The 5,388-nt window shown below is 37.0% G+C and overlaps 1 long non-coding RNA gene across 1 annotated transcript; it reads left to right on the plus strand.

The window, feature by feature from the left end:
- The first annotated feature begins 1,680 nt into the window (after positions 1-1,680).
- LOC307037253 lies at positions 1,681-4,400 on the plus strand. The gene is made up of 4 exons (XR_013807641.1): positions 1,681-1,819; positions 2,887-2,949; positions 3,678-3,721; positions 4,105-4,400. It is a non-coding gene; the product is annotated as an uncharacterized lncRNA (long non-coding RNA).
- The last annotated feature ends 988 nt before the right edge of the window (positions 4,401-5,388 follow it).

A 5,388-nucleotide genomic window follows, 5' to 3' on the forward strand; every position in this document is an offset into this window, starting at 1 on the left:
TAGTTGTAGTTATATAGTTGTTGTTGATGTTTCCTTTCCATTTCTTTAAACAGTAAATATATTATTTTGTCATTACAGCTTGAGAAACTCCATGCAATTGGCTTTAAACCAGTGCTGCTTCTTGGCAAGGAGACCAGGAAGAAGGACGTCAAATGTGAAATCCTAACCCCTCGCTGCACACTGATCGCCTATGCCCAGGATTACCTTGACAAGATAGGCACTTTTTATGAGTACCTTTGTGAAGCTGAGATGCTTGCACTATATCTTCACAGTTCACAGTATTGTGTACACAAAATGTTTGTATCAATGGAGAGCTTAACATTTCCTTATAACCAAGACAGTTATATGGAATGAGTTTGGATCAACTCATTTAATAAAGTCAGTTAAGTTAGCGACAACTTACAGCGACTGTTTTCAATCCATCCAAATCTTGTGGGACAACAACTTGATCCAGTATTTATCCTTTGATACAGCCAGAAAGCAGTCATTCCAGCCATTTATTTGGGTTTAGCAAACTATATTTTTGTGAGACAACTAACACACATCCTTTCTACCTATTAACTGTCAATATGTTTAGCTGCAAAGTATTACAAAAGTTGAAAGTAATTGCAAAATATTTAGGGTTATGGACAACGTTTGACTGTTTATTATTTTAGCAAACTACATACAATAAATACATTTTTAAACACTGAGTATGTAGCCTAATGAGACATGGCTTACTCTGCAGAGGGGACTTGTGGACATTTAACTGTTATTTATCAGGAAATAGTTATGCAAGTTTACGTGAATTTGAAAAACCATTTTGGGGTATTGTGCTACCACTTGCGCATTCATTGTATACAAATTGAAAGTTGTAAAGTTGTTAATGTCAAGGTAGTTAGGTTTGATGACTGAAAGGTATGTTTAGGCTTGAGCCATTAAGCAATTTCCTTTTAGCAAACCGTTCCTAAACGGTTTCCTTTATCAACGCCCAAAAGGGAGAAATATTTTGAGGTTAATGGTAAGAGCACAATACATGAAGACGATCCCAGTTGACCACATATTCAGTTTGGCAGTTCTGTATTAAGGTCATGTTTCTCAGCTTGTAAACAAAAGCAGTTATCCAGTGCATCCAGAGGTCCCTTTACATTACATTTATGTTTTTATCCAAAGCGACTTGCTACTTATTTGATTGCACTTATGCAAAACACGTTTGCGTCAGTCTCATAAATTCTGAACAAAATGTGTGGATGTAAATAATGTAAGGGAACATACATGCACACGTCTATATGTTGTCTACCGACAAATTGACATGTCACATCACATGGAATGTAGACACAAATCGGAAGAATAATATCGCAAAAACAAAACCATAAATGGTTGACTGGATAAATACCACTATTTCTCTGCTATTAACTTTGACTGCACACAGTCCTATGACATGACGAGTATATTTTTGACCCTGTCTGTAAACATACCTTAAGCACGCTGTATTTCTTATTTCTAGATATATGAGTTAACGTCTTTGTCTTAAGCAAGTCAAGACCAACATTTGTTTAACTTGCACAGGTTGGACACAGGACTCCACCGGCCAGGGGGCTGCGGAAGATCCTGAGGAAGAGACAGTCACGCTGAACCTCACACCCTGTGACCCATCTGAACCAGAAAACAACTGGCAGGAGGCAGGGACCACAGAGAGCCAGGTGCCAGAGACAAGCACCGTGCAGGTGGAGGTGCTGAAGACCCCCCCCCGTGAAGCAGTGCACCATCATAGAGGTGGGGCAGGAGGAGCAGCCCCAGCGGGATGATGTGAGACAGGCTACCACCACGGAGGGGCCCGGTAATAAAATAGATAGATAGAATCGGAGGGATGAAAACCTCTTTAATGGTCACACATGCAGAGCACACAGCACACATAGTGACATTTGTTCTCTGAGATTTGCAGCTTTTATATTTATAAAAGTCAAGAGTGTTTTCCGATATTTTCCTAAAAAATTATTGTAGGTAACTTGTTGACAAGTCATGCTTCTACAATATCTCAAAACACCTAATTGCACTTAATGCATTTTGGGAATAATGATTGTTCCAATAGGTAAACAATAATAACAACAATAGCTTAATCTAAATAACAATTTCACCTACAACTTCATAAATATGAAAGGAAAATGGGATACTTGGGTATGTGTATATCCTTAGGTACTCGGATATAAATAAATATTAAACGTTTAGAAAAATACAGTCTTTCATTCCTGAACAGACATGTGGTTACTATATGGTTATACCTTTTTCACACAAAAATGCAAAGCAACAGCAGGCTTACTTTACATTTGATAAATCACAAAATAAAACTCCTATGTGATTTGGTTTACACACAGAAAGGGTCTTACATTGTAGCGTTGGGCAGTAGGTCGATTACATCAAAATGATTTGGCTCATGTCCATATATTGTACGAGAGGTTGCTATCATTAATATTGTGGTCTACCTAAAGCAATCCCTGACCATAGGGGTAAACTTCGAAGCAACTCATGCAACAACGTCATGCAGCATATTTAAACTTTATACTCAAGAACTGCATTTAGATACGACACTGTCCCATAATGAACATACGGGGAATAAACTTAGGTTTTTGAATCAAAGTTAAATTCATTTAACGTTACAGCATAACATGTTAATATTTATCAAACTATTCCTTACACATAAAGTATGGAGTCAATTATAGGCAAGACAACAAAACACCTAGACTTCATAGATCAACCTCAATTAAATCGCAATACCAAAAAAATATCTGTACCTAACACCTATTGCATCATGTGATGCTGCATTTGTGGGATGTATTTTGAAACTTGAGTTTAAGCTTAACTTGGTATACTGTATGTATATAGTAATATTTCTTCTTCAACCCACAGCTGTCAGGACAGGGTCCGTGAGGGACACAGTACTTGGTCCTAGACGCAAAAAGAAAAAGTCAGGTATATTAACAGTATTAAGTATTTTGACTGATTATAAACATTTGCATGAGTCGAATTGATTGGTATTCTAATAAATCTATCGACATGTACTTTAGCAAAGTGCATGTAAACGCAGTGATTGATGCTTCTTCAGTGAGTTAACAATGCTATATTGTGACTAATAACTATAACTGATACATTATCCAAAAATCCAAAGGGCTGTAATTGTCTAATTAGACTAAAATACATACAGTCATAGTTGATAAGGTGGTGATGAGAATGCTAGGCAGTAAAGGAAGCAGCAGTGAAGTATTTTCTTTGGTCATCTCAGGCTCAGCAGTGGTATGGCCATTCAAACAAGCATCCCATGTTAGGACTGAGAGCAGCTTGGTTCCATTTCAATGATGTATACAGTAACTTTTGACCAGTGATAACAGTGTGGTCACTTTTCATCGTGCAAGTCTGGTTGCTACTTAAGTGTTCATAGTTGTATTTATTTTATTTCTAATATGACTAATACTGTATGTGGAACCTGCTTTGATGTTCACAGATTGCTCCTACCACACTCGCCTATAAACTTTCCCCATCAGGAGTGTAATAAAAGAAAGAATGAGAAAGGTTAGACGGGAATACAAGTAATGCATAGGGTGTGCTTTATGATTTACAAACTTCCAACACAAATGTTTGCTAAATAGCTAATATGCGTTTGGTCTTTCCGAAATTAGAGATTTGTTTTCTTCTCTTGATAGGGAAAAGCAGAAATGTTGGTGGAGTGGGAGCCCTGTCCAGTATGGTATATATCTTCCAGTTACTTGGCTTCATGTCATCTGATGTAGTCCCATGTTGGAGAACAAACACATGATATTTAACAAATGCAAAACATCCAAATCTACCACCAGTCCTCTTATATATTTCACTGCTGTTATTCTGAAGCAGCTGAAGTAGTGTAGGAACAAATGATTGTTTAACTTCATTGTTGTTAATGTATGTGTTTTTGTTTGTTTTTATTGTTTGTTAGAACATTTGTTTTCATTTCTATGTTCACTTTTCTAAATGGTAAATGAAACATTTACTTATATAAAGTGAGTTATAAGATGTTTGCTTCACACATGGTTTATGCTTTTCGGAAAGACGAAACCAGTAACTGTAACTAACATTATTCCATTCGGTTTTCAGTGGCAAGGAGTGGGCTCATTCCTGGCAGCCGAAGAATTCTCCGGGATAATGCATAAAAATAAAATCTGTTATTTGAACACCAGTTTTGTTTTTGCACGTTTGTTCTCTTGTTTATATGCTCCATTTGAGTCATATTTAATATGTTTCTATTAGAAATAAGATGAAAACCTCCACCAAAATGCATTTGACTTTTTAGGAAATTACAGTTGAAATACTACATGATTTCATTGTCAGTGATAGGAACACCATAACCTATTTTAAGCATATTCATGTGTGAAATCTGGTACTTTGCCATCCACTGCCTTATCTAATTTGTTTAAGTTCCGAAGTATAACGCTTTGGAGGTAGGCTTGCATATAAAGCGTCTTTGGGTTTCAGAAAAGCGCTTCTAAAAATAAAATGTATTATTATTATATCATTTAATTATAGGCCTAATGAAAATGATCCTGATCTGGATCACTGGTTTTGCTACTACATTTGAAAGCTTTTGGGGACAAATGCTTGAGATATTAAAATGGTAGTGATTACTTTGAATTTTCTTTTTCACTTATTGAAAACCACAACTCGAGTATCAGGATGGTCTTTATCTGGAAAGTTATCCACATCTCATCACCACATTGTCACGGCGATCCTTTGTCACGTCACAGATGCGGTACCCGAACTCAGATCGCCACCCAAACGATACTGCCGTTGCTAAGGAGGCAAAAGTGCAAATTTGTATTTTATATTTTTTTAAACACAGGGTTTGGTTTCGGATCGCGCCCGATTGACGGATTTCTGAAAGGGAATGGAGCCTATACGGCCGTCAACGCAAGACAAGTCGAACGAGTCCACGCACAGACGCCGGAAGAACTACAAATATGTCAGCTCTGTGTACTTCGTAACGATTGTTGGGCGCGTATCTAATGGGAATTGTAGTTTGTAGCACTGCTCTCATATTATTTCAATGGGTTAACTTTCTATTCTTCTGTGTTTTTGTATGTTTTGAGCTGAAGTGCCAACTCAACATACAATGTTGATGAAATGAATGAAATTTGGTGATGATTCATGGTTTTTGTGTTAATGTAATAGCAGTTAAAACAGGACTGGTCAAATTTGACCGCGAACACCAAAGTAAGGGGGGCGGGGAACTAATACAATAGGAGGGTTTTAATGTAACCATTGCTTATGACATTGATGATATTTTAAATCAAAAAACATATTCCCTAAAATGTGGAAGCTCTGGATACCATACAAATGAATAGTTGATATTTTTTTAGGGCCACAACTTTGGCACTAGAGCAC

The sequence above is a fragment of the Notothenia rossii genome, assembly GCF_949606895.1.
Source record: "Notothenia rossii genome assembly, chromosome: 4".
NCBI classification, from domain to species: Eukaryota; Metazoa; Chordata; class Actinopteri; order Perciformes; family Nototheniidae; genus Notothenia; species Notothenia rossii.